This window comes from Peromyscus maniculatus, chromosome 3 (assembly GCF_049852395.1).
Source record: "Peromyscus maniculatus bairdii isolate BWxNUB_F1_BW_parent chromosome 3, HU_Pman_BW_mat_3.1, whole genome shotgun sequence".
Taxonomy (NCBI): Eukaryota; Metazoa; Chordata; class Mammalia; order Rodentia; family Cricetidae; genus Peromyscus; species Peromyscus maniculatus.
In genome coordinates this window covers 65375496-65389265 of record NC_134854.1, presented here as the reverse complement: position 1 = coordinate 65389265, position 13770 = coordinate 65375496, and the positions used below count along the sequence as shown (strand labels likewise).

Below are 13770 nucleotides of genomic sequence, written 5' to 3'. Positions count from 1 at the left end.
GGGAAAGATTTCCATCCTTTTAAATTTTATTTTTATCTTTTTAAAACCTAATTTCTCCTTAAAAGCTCCAGGTGTCTCACCAAATCTACTGATGCCAACAGTACAGATGGAGCTGTGTGGCAGGGAGGGGAGGGTAATCAGCTGCTAATGTTCCTCATGGGGAGAGATAGTGAGCCTTAGGAGAAACCCGCCTGGCTGGGGCACTGTGTGGGAGGGACCAAGCTGTGGCTGTAAGCAGGGGAGCATGGCAGCCCAGGGCGTGCTGGGACACCAGGGCTCACAGTCCCCGGGCTGCACTGCTGGTGGTGCTGAGAGGGTCGCAGTGTGCAAGCGCACAGACAGCCTGAGTGACAGAACCACCTCCCCTTGTATGGGGAGGGTGGGTGGTAGGATGGTGGGGTAGAGGGGGTGAGGCTGTGGCTGTACAATTCAACCATGTTGGCATGGTGTACAGCCATGCATGGATGCCAGATGTTTAATTGTTTTATAGAAATATAGAATTTTGTAGTTAAAAGTTAGGCAAACAAACCTGAGAGATCCACAGAGAAAAGAAGAAATTATCACCTACTCTCTTCTCGCCTTCCCCAGTTAGAAACACCTCTCTTCTCCTCAGACACCTCCTTATTCCTCTTCTGATCCCTCTAGCTTCCTCTCAGTTGGCCAGGAAACTATAGGCCAACTATGGCCAGCCTAGTGTGGACTCTGCCCTCAAACCAAGGTCTGATTCCATTGGCAGTCTCAGATCATGCAACACAAACAAATCTCCCCCAACAGACATATCCCAGAAGCAGGCTGTCTGTGTGGTGTGGATATTTCCCACATGAGCTTCTTCCCCTCCAGGGCCCACTGCTCACTTGCTTCATCCTCAAAGGCTAAAGCCTGGCTAAGCTGCTGTACCAGGACAGAGGGATCCTGCAGTGTTGCTGCTGACAGTGCAGGTTAGGGCACTGTGAGAGGCTCTGAGAGGCAGCCATTCTGTCTTCAGGGAAGGAAGGGAGGGGAGTCTGGGGGCCCAGGTGGAAGGCACTTGTCCAGCTCAGGAGCTAACCCAGGACAGCAGTGTGAAATGGGCTCAGGTCTGCATTTCCTCCTGCTCCTCTCCATTTTCTTGGCTGATGGTGCTGATCAAGGATGGGCCTGGAAAGCTGCAGAGCTGAGAAGGCATCTCACCAGTCAGGTCTGGCTGCTTCTGGAAAGCAGGTCTGAGAGGATCTGTAATTTAAGTTTATAGTCAAAACATATTACCACACAGATGAAATTTATTAACTGGGTACACTGGTACCAGTGGGGGTATAGCTCAGGGGTAGAGCATTTGACTGCAGATCAAGAGGTCCCTGGTTCAAATCCAGGTGCCCCCTTATTTATGCTGGATTCTGGTTACTGACTTACCAGGTTCATCTCAGGGAGGCCACCAATGGACTTAGAAAGTCTTCATTAGCTGAAGTTTCTAGACGCAATGCTCCTATGCCCATTTACTTCTGTGGATTGCATTCTCAGTGACACTATAATCACCCACTGGCCCAAAAGCTGGAACCCACAAAGTGCCTTAGTACAATGCACACAGCTGACTTCTGACCTTTGCTGAGTCCTCTCTACCTTCTTGTTTTTCCCCATCTGTATTCTTTCCTTCAACTTCACAGGGACAGAAAGTTGTAATAGTCCATTTGACACAGTGTATAATCACATGGAAATAAAGTCTCAATGAAGAACACAGTGTCTACTTCAGCTTGGCCTGTGTTCCTGTCAGTTGGGGATTGTCTTGATGATTAAGTCATGAGATTGATGTATGAAGACACAGCAGTTTTCCCTAGGCAGGGATCCTGGATTGTGTGGGTGTAGAAAGTGTGCTCAGCACTAACAAGCATGCGTGCACTTATTTTTCTCTGCTGTTAGTGATAGATGTGATGTGATTAACAGCTTAAAGTTCCTGCTGCCTTGACTTCCCTGAAATAAGGAACTGTATCCTGAAATTGAGAGTGAACACCAACCCTTTCCCTCACTTGCCTCTTGCCTGGGCATTTCATCACAGCAGCAGAAATGAGGCTAGAACATACCCTCCTCCAGTGTCCCCTCTTAATGAGCGATGGTCTCAGTGTGGTCCAGAGCTGCCCATCGAGTGATGGACTGCATTCTGCATTCCAAGACTCTCCTGGCAGGCTGAGATGGGGTGGGGGAGAGTCAGAATCTGAGGCTGTGCCAGCATGCACAAACACTGCCTGTGGGCAAAGACTCCAGGAGGGACAGGACATCAGCAGAGGTTTCTGAACTTTTCAGTCACTAACTCACTCCTGTCAAGTGTTGAAGAGATGCCAGCCGAGTAGTGCTCTCTGATTAGGAAGGTGAAGTGTTCCGTTTGTAAGTCTGGCAGCATTAGGATGTCACCCAACATCCACTGGGTTGTCTTGTTTGATTCCAAAACACAGGCCCTGCAGGGTGCTCACTGCTGGAAAGATGGTGAGGGAATACTTGAGCATGGGTGGAATGGCGGTCCTGATGACCCAAAGGCATAAAAACATCTACTTATGCTTGGCTGTGGTGGTGCATCCTTTTGATCCAGCACTTAGGAGGAAGAGCCAGGCATATCTCTGTGAGTTCAAGGCCAGCCTGGTCTACAGAAGGAGATTCAGAGCAGGCACCAAAGCTACACAGAAAAACCCTGTCTCAAAAAACCAAATATATATAATTCATATAAATTTACCCCTATATATTCATACTCATTCATATATATATATATATGAGTAAATATCTGTATGAGCAATTTGTGACAGGCTGCTTTTGCCACTGATTCTATGAGAAGTATTTGACTGCCCATAAGAACTGACTGGTTATGAAGAGAATTCAGAGGCAATGGCAGATAGTTGGGAAAGGGAAGCTGATGTCTCTCCATGGCAGGAGGCCTTGACTAAATCAGTGCAAGAAAGGAAGAGAACCCAGATTCTTCAAGTAACATAATCCCTAGCTGTTTGACTTGGATCCACTTTGTGAAGGATGATGTGGTTAAAGTGATACATGGGAAATTCTGTTAGATGGGAAAGAGCTTCCACAAAAATGAAGATTGTCCCACAAAAGTCCCATGTGTCCAGAAATGCACCAATGACTGAGCTGCATTGTGACCATGGCTTTTAAAAAATGGGAAAATTATTTGGACCTTTATGATTTTCCTGTGGGAGCTCTGTTGACAAGCATGATTCCCACAACCATCAGGTACTGACCGAGGAGAAGGCAGAGCCTCTGGCTTATTATAGGAATTCACATTATATTTCCTGGTGGAAAAGAACCTTTGAGATAAGTGAGGGGCTATTGGGGGACTGAGTGTGCTTTAATAAAATGTACCTATATTATGGGATGCACAGGCATGGCAACAAGGTGAAATACTGAGAATACTCTCTCAGGCATGGGAGTACAACACATAATAGAATGTTTGACAGCAGGCTAAGGGGCTGAGTTCAAAACCAGGTGCTTCCTATTGCTGTTTCCCTTCATTTGAAAGCCTAAATTTGGCATCTCTCATTAGTGTCTGCTTACTAGTCACCTCCAACACTGTCCCTCCTAGGACGCTGTCAGTGTCTTTGGGAGCATCAGATATCAATCATAAATGAGGTTCCAATGATGGTTAATGACCTGTGTCTATTTCAGAAGTTTTTCATTAGTGGCTCCATACCCTTACACTGTGGAGGGATGTCCTGAATCAGAGGCTGTCCAGCAGTTGTGATGCAGAGTCAGGGGGTCAGTGGGTCCCACTCTCCACTCTGTGCAGCCCCAACATGTCCTTCAGCTTTTCCTTAATTTTGTGTATATGGCTGTTTATTATTTGTACATAGGAAGGCTACTGATTTTTTTTAGTTAATCTTCTATTCTGCCACATTACTGAAGGTGTTTATCGGCTATAGGAGTTCCCTGGTAGGATTTTTGGGGTCACTTATGTACATTATCATCTCATCTGCAAATAGTGAAAGTTTGACTTCTTCCTTTCCCATTTCTATCCCTTTTATCTCCTTTTTGTTGTGGTATTGCTCTATCTAGAACTTCAAGTGCTATATTGAATAAATATGGGGAGAGTGGACAGCCTTGTCTTGTTCCTGATTTTAGTGGAATTGCTTTGAGTTTCTCTCCATTTAATTTGATGTTGCCTGTTGGCTTGCTATCAATTACCTTTATTATGTTTAGCTATGTTCCTTGTATTCATGATCTCTCTAAGACCTTTATCATGAAAGTGTGTTAGAATTTTCTCAAATGCCTTTTCAGCATCTAAAGAGATGATCATGTGTTTTTTTTTTTCTTTCAGTTTGGTTATATGGTGTATTACATTGATGGACTTTCGTATGTTGAACCAGCCTTGCATCCCTAGGATGATGCCTACTTGATCGTGGTGGATAATTTTTTGATTTTTTTTCTTGGAATCGGTTTGCCAATATTTAATTGAGTATTTTTGCATCAATGTTTATGAGGGAGATTGGTCTGTTATTCTCTTTTTTTGTTGCATCTTTGTGTGGTTTGGGTATCAGGGTAACTGTAGCCTCATGAAAAGAGTTTGGTAATGTTTCTTCTGTTTCTATGGTGTGGAACTATTTGAAGAGTATTGGAATTAGCTCTTCTTTGAAAACCTGGTAGAATTCTGCACTGAAGCCATCTGGTCCTGGGCTTTTTTGGTTGGGAGACTTTTAACAACTATTTCTATTTCCTTAGGCGTTATTGATCTATTTATATAGTTTATCTGGTCTTGATTTAACTTTGGTATGTGGTACCTATCCAGAAAAGTGTCCATTTCTTTCAGATTTTCCAATTTTGTGGAGTACAGGTTTTTGAAGTATGACCTGATGATTCTCTGGATTTCCTCAATGTCTGTTGTTATGTCTTCCTTTTCATTTCTGATCTTGTTGATTTGGATGCTTTCTCTCTGCCTTTTGGTTAGTTTGGATAAGGGCCTGTCTATCTTGTTGATTTTTTCAAAGAACCAACTCTTTGTTTTATTGATTCTTTGTATTGTTCTCTTTGTTTTTATTTCATTGATTTCAGCCCTCAATTTAATTATTTCCTGGCATGGATTCCTCCTGGGTAAGTTTGCTTCTTCTTGTTCTGGAGCTTTCAGGTGTGCTGTTAAGTCACTAGTGTGAGATTTCTCCATCTTCTTTATGTGGGTATTTAGTGCTATGAATTTTCTTCTTAGCACTGCTTTCATAGTGTCCCATAAGTTTGAGTATATTGTACGTTCATTTTCATTGAATTCCAGGAAATCTTTAATTTCTTTCTTTATTTCTTCCTTGACCCATTGGTGATCCATTTGGTCATTGTTCAGTTTCCCTGAGATTGTAGGCTTTCTGTAAATTTTGTAGTTGTTGAAATCTAACTTTAAGCCATGGTGGTCCATTAAAATACAGGAGGTTATTCCAATTTCTTTGTATCTGTTGAGATTTGCTTTGTGACCGAGCATGTGGTCGATTTTAGAGAAGGTTCCATGGGGTGCTGAGAAGGAGGTATATTCTTTTGTGTTGGGATGGAATGTTCTGTAGATATTTTTTAAGTCCATTTGAGTCATAACTTCTGTTAGGTCCCTTATTTCTTTGTTAAGTTTCAGTCTGGGAGATCTGTCCAGTGGGGAGAGTGGTGTGTTGAAATCTGCCACTACAGTGTGTGGGGTTTGATGTACGATTTAAGCTTTAATAGTGTTTCTTTTACAAATGTGTGTGCCCTTGTGTTTGGAGCATGAAAGTTCATAATTGAGACTTCATCTTGGTGGATTTTCCCTGTGATAAGTATGTAGTGTCATTCCCAATCTCTTTTGATTTATTTTAGTTTGAAGTCTATTTTATTAGATATTGTGATAGCTACACCAGCTTGCTTCTTAAGTCCATTTGACTGGAAAGTCTTTTTCCCAGCCTTTTATTCTAAGGTAGTATCTGTCTTTAAAGTTGAGGTGTGTTTCTTGTATGCAGTAGAAGGATGGATCCTGTTTTTGTATCCATTCTGTCAGCCTGTGTCTTTTTATAGGTGAATTGAGACCATTGATATTAATGGATATTAATGACCAATGGTTGTTAATTCCTGTTGTATTTTGTTAGTAGTGTTGTGTGTTTCTCTTCTTTGGTATTTGTTGATGTGGGAATATCTATTGCCTGTGTTTTCATGGGTGTATCTAACTTCTTTAGGTTGGATTTTTTTTCATTCTAGTGCTTTCTGTAGGGCTGGATTTGTGGATAGGTATTGTTTAAATCTGATTTTATCATGAAATATTTTGTTTATTCCATCTGTGGTGATTGAGAGTTTTGCTGGATATAATAGTCTTGGTTGCAATCCATGGTCTCTTAGTGTCTGCATAATGTCTGTACATTACCTTCTGGCTTTCATAGTCTCCATTGAGTATTCAGGTGTTATTCTGATGGGTCTGCCTTTATATGTTACTTGGCCTTTTCCTTTGCAGCTCTTAATATTTTTTCTTTATTTTGTATGTTTAGTACTTTGATTATTATGAGGCAAGGTGTCTTTTTTTTAATCCAGTCTATTTGGTGTTCTGTAAGCTTCTTGTACCTTCATAGGCATTTTCTTCTTTAAGTTGGGAATTTTTCCTTCTATGAAAATTCTTCTCTGATTTTGTTGAATATATTTTCTGTACCTATTATTTTTAGGTTTGGTCTTTTCATGGTGTCCCAGATTTTCTGGACATTTTGTGTTATGACTTTTTTGGCTTTAGGGTTTTCTTTGACTGATGAATGTATTTCCTCTACTGTATCTTCAATGCCAGAGATTCTCTCTTCCATCTCTTGCATTTTATTCATTATGCTTGCATCTGTAGTTGCTATTCATTTACTCAGATTTTCCATTCCCAGTCTTCCCTCAGTTTCTGTGCTGTGGATGCTGTGAATGTGTTGCTCTGACTAATTGATAAATAAAACGCTGATTGGCCAGTAGCCAGGCAGGAAGTATAGTATAGGTGGGATAAAGATGGAGGAGAATTCTGGAAGGTGGAAGGCTGAGGCAGTGAGATGCTGCCAGATGCCATAAGGAGAAGCATGATGTAAGATACTGGTAAGCCATGAGCCATATGGCAAGGTATGGATTAATAGAAATGGGTTAATTTAAGATATAAGAAGAGATAGCAAGAAGCCTGCCACAGCCATACAGTTTATAAGTAATATAAGTCTTTGTGTGTTTACTTGGGGGATGCAAGTGGGAGAGATTCGTCCCAACTGCCGGCAGGCCAGGACACAGGAAACCTTCAGCTGCATTTGTGTCTTATTTATTGCCACTATTTCAGTTTTCAAATCTTGGACTGTTTCATTCACCTGTCCAATTGCTTTTTCTTGGCTTTCTTAAAGGGATTTATTGATTTCCTCCAATTTTTTTGTCCTTTTGAATTCTTGAAGGGTGGTTTTCATTTTCTCTTTAAAGGCCTCTGTCATCTTGTTAAAGTCAATTTTAAGGTCTATTTCTTCTGCTTCTTCTGCTTTGAGATGTTCAGGTCCTGCTGATGTAGCACCACTAGGATCTGATGGTACCATGTTGGTCTTTATATTGTTGACTCTATTTTTGCACTGGCAATTACCCATCTCTTCCTCCACTCTGTGCAAGTGGTGTCTGTGTCTGAGGAAGCCTCTTTTGGTTTGATTGATATTCTTGGTCTAATGGGAGCTCTTGGTCTAATCCAGGTCCTTGGTCCAATCAGTGTTGATAGATTTGTGTCTCACGGAGCAGATCTTAGTCCAATGGGCACCAGTGGGCTCTGTCTCAGGGAGCAGCTATTCCCAATTGGTGCAGGGTGAGACCTGTTTCCTGGTCCCAGTCAGTGCAGGTTGGGCTAATGTCTCTGGTTTTCACTGGTGTCACAGGGGGCTGTTTTCTTGGCAAGAAACAGCTGTGAGGAAGGTTGGGGGAAGAGGCAGCTGGCTGGTCCCTGGGACTCCAATGGCTTGGGGGAGAGGTACAGAATGTGCCCTCCGGGAGCCTAGGGACTAGGGACCTGGTCTGCCTAGTCCAGAGATGGGTCCTTACCTGTTCCCAATCGGTGCAGGGTGGTCTTGTGTCTCTGGTTTTCACTAGTGTCCCAGGAGGCTAGTTTCTGTTTTTTTCTCAGCCTACAAACCCTCTGTCCAAGGATTAGAAGTCCTCAGGGATATGTGACAAAATGACTCTAATTATAGCCTCAGAAACCAGAAAAAATACGACCTTCTCCCTATACTGGTCACTGTAGCCTACCAGGCCTGATGGAAGTCCATATCTTCCTTGATGGTAAATTTTCTTGTATTTTCCTTTCATCATTTTCTGTTTCTGGTCATCGTGGTAATGGGGGGGGGGCGGGTAGAGTGTGGATTCAGAGTCATGAGTGTTTGGGCCCTTGGGTGAGAGTTCTGTTAAGAGGCAAAGTCTTCCTCTCATAGGTCATCAAATTATTCTGTATTATGCCACCCAGAGTGGGAGGCTCTGGAGTTTATTCAATAAACCTCAACTAATGGAGTCCTTCAGCTTTACTGAGGTCCTTCTCAAGGTGCATATGGTAAATTAATAACAAAAATCAAATTTAAGCAAAGGGGCACCTGGATTTGAACCAGGGACCTCTTGATCTGCAGTCAAATGCTCTACCCCTGAGCTATACCCCCACTTATAGGTAAGGTAACCTCTCATTAGCATCTCTCCTACCTTGGCACCACACCCAGCCTTCCTATGTGTTCATGATCAACTGGTTCCTCCTATTGATCTTGACCTGGCAAGATTTTTCTATTCAAGTCTGCCCTCCACCCTTCTCTCCAACCTTAGTCAGCCCATCTAAATGTCCTCTACCTCAGTTTTGCTAAGACATCAGCTTTGGTCCTGTACAGGATGCTTAACTGTGGTGTTATCCTTACGTTTACACTCAGTTTTCCTTAAGTGGCCAAGACAAGAGCTGATGGGTCTGGATTGTCAATGTTCCAAAACTTTTGCTCATAGACAACTTATCTGTACTCAAAGATATCAGGAGGGTGCCCTTTACTTTCCTCCATTATTTATTCACTCAATAAACACCAATGGAGCTTCCTATGTTCTGGTCACTATCAGCCATGCTGAGGATACAAAGTGAGGTCAGCCATTCCCCTTTTCCTCAGAGTCTTAGTCTAAATAGGAGACAAATTCATGGATCCAAGTCTTTCCCCAGAAGTAGCAGCAGCCAAAGCACAGACTAGGTGGAACAGCATGTAAGGAGTGTACTTTATGGGGGCTCAGGAGTGAATTCCTGAGGGATTGACTATGAAAAGTTGCCAGAGGAAGAATCACACTCTCATCTTCCTAGGACTCCTCCCTGATAACTTCCTGCACTGACTGAGCCACACAGAAACTTGGAGGCCAGCATGTGTAACAACATGAGTGTCACCTGGGTGGGTCTCACAATGTACTAGCCTCTCTCAGAGAGGAGAAGAGGGACCAGGCCTGAGCAGAATACAGAGCACAGGGAACACAGTGCATTAGTCAGCTTTGTGTTAACCAATACTTCAGATTAGGTCTCTTGTATCTAAAAGAGACACTAGGAAGGGGGCACCCGGATTTGAACTGGGGACCTCTTGATCTGCAGTCAAATGCTCTACCCCTGAGCTATGCCCCCATCTGCTTTACATATATCTGATATACATCTCTGAACCCATGTGTTCACTCCCTGACATGTGTACTTGCTAGTACTCTGCTGTCATCTGCTTTCTACTGTGAGGCCCAGTCCTGAGCCAACTGCACACCTGTGTCTCCTCCTCATGACCAGCACCCTCCTGTCCTAGTTCACAGCTGAGAAGAAGCACTAATGTCGGAAGTCTGCATTCAGCTCATCCTCCACACTCACCTGTTGAAACCAAGCAAACTCAAGGCTTATGTGTTAAGCAATTTGTCGTTTCTGGGGAGGGATAATAGTTTCCTCTAAGAGTATAGCTCCTGGTAAATCGCTGATGTTCCTGTAAACGGCCCCACACCCAGACACAAGTGCATAGCACAAATTGGAGGAGACAAATTGGGGGTATAAATGTTGGAAGGATCTGTTAGAGGCTTTAAAGCAGGATTTGAAGGTTAATATGATCAATTAGGTTGTATGAAATTCTCAAAAATCAATGAAAATAATGTAAAGAAATATGATTTGTCCTCAGCAAGAGGTCTGTACCATCTGGTTGTAGAAAGCAACCAATAATAGTCTTGGGAATATCTGGTAATGTTTTTTCCAGGAGGTTCCATGGGACTCGTTTGGCCACCAATTGAACAAGATATAGCCCATTCCTGGCTCTGGAGGTTTTACTGCCCTGTATTTAAATTCCTTTCATAAAAGTATATATTTTAGGAGGCCTCTAAAGTAGCTGGTCTCTGTATAGTTTTTAGGACCAGCATTAGTGTCCCTCCCCATGTTCCTTCCCTTCCCTCATCTCTCCTCCTCCTCCCTATTTACATCTTGTTAATCCAATTTCCCTTTTATCTCTTTAAGACTGTATTCTATTGTCCATTTTTAAAGATCCTTTCCTCCCTTTTGGTCCCTTAACTGGTACCTAACCCTGTGGTTATTTGGTTTGTAATCCACTGAACAAATTCTTGAAAGCTTACATCCACATATAAGTGAAGACATGCTATATTTGCCTTTTTGGTTCTTTGAACCTCACTCAGGTTAATTGTTTCTATTTCTGTCCATTTTCCTGAGATTTTCAAAACTATATTTTTCTTAAATACTGAATAATATTCTATTGTATAAAAGTACCACATTTTCATTTTCCATTTATCAGTTGATAGACATCTAAAGAGGCTGTTCCAAACTTCTGACTAGTATGAACAGAGCAGCAATGAAAACAGATGAGCAAGTATATCTCTTCTAAGATGGAGAATCCTTTGGGAAGATACCTGTAGTGATTTGAAAGAAAATTGCCCCTAAAGGGAATGCCACCATTAGGAGGTGTAGCCTTGTTGGAGTAGGTGTGGTCTTGTTGGAGGAAGTCTCTCACTGTAGAGTTGGACTTTGAGGTCTCATATATGTTCAACCCATACCCAGTGAGACAGAACACTTCCTGTTACCTGTGAGCCAAGACATAAGAACTCTCAGCTACCTCTCCAGCACCATGTTTGTGTGCAAACCACTATGTCACAGCAGGATGATAATGGACTGAACCTCTGAACTCTAACTGAGCTACGCCAATTAAATGTTTCAATTTATACGAGTTTCTGTGGTCATGGTGTCTCTTTGCAACAGTAGAAACCCTAAATAAAACAGAAGTTGGTACCAGGAGTGGGGTACTGCTGTGATAGGCTAGACCATGTTTTTGTTTGGAGTATTATGGACTTTGGGCATTTGTGTTTGGAAAGCAGTGGAATGCTTTAAGCACTGCTTAATGGGCCAGACTAGTAGGAGAAAGACAGTGATCCTAAGACTTATTTGAACTGTGGGGGTCTGACTCAAGAGGTTTCAGAAGAGAAGAATATTAATATGTGTCCTAGAGACTGGTCTTGTCTTATTTTGGTGATGAATGTGGCTGCTTTTTTGCCCTTGTCTAAAGAGTCTGCCTGAGGCTAAAGTGAAGAGTGTTGGATTAATTCTGTTAGCAGAGGAAATCTCAAAGCAGCCTATTACAGACTCTGTTATGTGGTTATTAGTGTTAACTCTGATGAAGATTTATAATGAAAAAGAGTAAGCTGATCAAATAAAAATTAAAAAGTACAGATTGAAGAAAGGGGCACCAGGAAGTGGAATAGAGCTAAATCCTGTGTTCAAGGAGATAAACATAATTAGAAATGGAATAAAGGGTGTGGTGACCTCAGTACAAGGTCCCACCTAGCTAAGTTTCAAACTTGTGAAAATGAATTAAAGAAAAGCTTACAGATGGGTGTGGTGGTGAATGCCTTTAATCCCAGCACTCTCAAGGCAGTAGCAGGCAGATCTCCAAGTCTGAGGCCAGCCTGGTCTACAGTACAAATTCAAGGACAACCAAACTTAGGCAGTGAAGGAAACCATGGAAAACAGAAAGCTGATAACTGAATGAGGGGGCCATGTTCCATTCACAGAAAGCAGCAGAACTTGACAGCTTCCTCCACATGGTTCTGGCTTTAGGAACAGGCTTTGGGAACCAGTTCCCCATGCTGGATTACCTCGCCCAGCCTTTATGCAGGGGGAGGAGCTCAGTCCTACCTCAACTTGAATTGTCAGGCTTTGTTCAAGTCCATAGGAGCCCTGCACCTTTCTGAATAGAGATGGAGGAGGAGTGGATGGGGAGCAGGGGAGAAGGGAGTGGGGGAGAGGGAACAAGAGGAGACAAGGAAGGAACACTGTGGTCAGTATCTAAAATAAATGAAAAGAATGTTAATTAAATAAATAAATTTTTTAAAAAGAAGAAAAGCCTTATGGGAACTTCCTCCATGACTAAGCATAGGCACTGAAGCCAGCCATGTGTCAGAGGTGTCCCTGAATCAAGTCTAGAAAGGCCATTGCATGAAGCTGTGAAGTTGAAGCCTAGATTGTCTTGTAGACCCTGTGAAGTTGGAGATGCCAGAGCTGTGGCATTACTGCTGAGGAAAGCTGCTAACAGGGAGTGGAACCAGCCCAAGAAAAAGAAGTGTATTACAGTCAACAAAGCTGAAAGGAGTTGGAGATCTGAAGAGCATTTTGATATCAGACATGGAGATACAGAGTTTGAAGTTAACCCAGCTGGTTTTTGGTCTTTCTTTGGTCCAGTATTTCCTTGGTATTCTCCTTTGCCTATGTTTTGGAACTGTAATGTATATCCTGTACCGTTATGAAAGTACATGATTTTTTTTATTCTGATTTTATAAGGGATTACAGTTGAGAGAATGCATAAATCTCAGAAGAGACTTTGAACTTTGGACATTTAAACATTGTTGAAACGGTGGTAGACTATGGAGACTTTTGAACTTGGACTAAATGCATTTTTGTATTAATATATTGCTACAAGTCTGTGGGGGCCAGAGAGCAGAATGTGGTGGTTTGAAAGAAAATGCCATCAAAGGGAATGACATTATGAGTAGGTGTGGCCTTGTTGGAGAAGGTGTGGTCTGGTTGGAGGAGTGTCTCACTGTGGCCAGAAAGCTCTAGGGTCCAGTCTGGCCATCTTAGTGTGGACTCAGCCCTCAAACGAAGGTCTGATTCCATTGACAGTCTCAGGTCATGCAACACAAACAAATCTCCCCCAACAGACATATCCCAGAAGCAGGCTGTCTGTGTGGGGCGGACATTTCCCACATGAGCTTCTTCCCCTCCAGGGCCCACTGCTCACTTGCTTCATCCTCAAAGGCTAAATCCTGGCTCAGCTGATGTACCAGGAGAGAGGCATCCGGCAGTGTTGATGCTGACAGTGCAGATTAGGGCACTGTGAGAGGCTCTGAGAGGCAGCCATTCTGTCTTCAGGGAAGGAGGGGAGGGGAGTCTGGGGTCCCAGGTGGAAGGCACTTGTCCAGCTCAGGAGCTAACCCAGGACAGCAGTGTGAAATGGGCTCAGGTCTGCAATTCCTCCTGCTCCTCTCCATTTCCTTGGCTGATGGTGCTGATGAAGGACGGGCCAGGAAAGCTGCAGAGCTGAGGAAGGCATCTCACCAGTCAGGTCTGGCTGCTTCTGGAAAGTAGGTCTGAGAGGATCTGTAATTTAAGTTTATAGTCAAACCATGTTACCACACAGTTAAAATTTATTAACTGGTACACTGGTACCAGTGGGGGTATAGCTCAGGGGTAGAGCATTTGACTGCAGATCAAGAGGTCCCTGGTTCAAATCCAGGTGCCCCCTTATTTATGCTGGATTCTGGTTACTGACTTACCAGGTTCGTCTTAGGGAGGTCACC

The 13770-nt window shown here is 42.9% G+C and overlaps 1 protein-coding gene and 4 non-coding genes across 5 annotated transcripts in view; 3 read left to right on the top strand and 2 right to left on the bottom strand.

The window, feature by feature from the left end:
* Znf746 (zinc finger protein 746) overlaps positions 1-13770 on the top strand; it is a 279080-nt gene that overhangs the window by 82359 nt on the left and 182951 nt on the right. The window lies entirely within an intron of this gene.
* Trnac-gca (transfer RNA cysteine (anticodon GCA)) lies at positions 1287-1358 on the top strand. The gene has a single exon. It is a non-coding gene; the product is annotated as a tRNA-Cys (tRNA).
* On the bottom strand, positions 8520-8591 carry Trnac-gca (transfer RNA cysteine (anticodon GCA)). The gene has a single exon. It is a non-coding gene; the product is annotated as a tRNA-Cys (tRNA).
* Trnac-gca (transfer RNA cysteine (anticodon GCA)) lies at positions 9497-9568 on the bottom strand. The gene has a single exon. It is a non-coding gene; the product is annotated as a tRNA-Cys (tRNA).
* Trnac-gca (transfer RNA cysteine (anticodon GCA)) lies at positions 13644-13715 on the top strand. Its single transcript has one exon. It is a non-coding gene; the product is annotated as a tRNA-Cys (tRNA).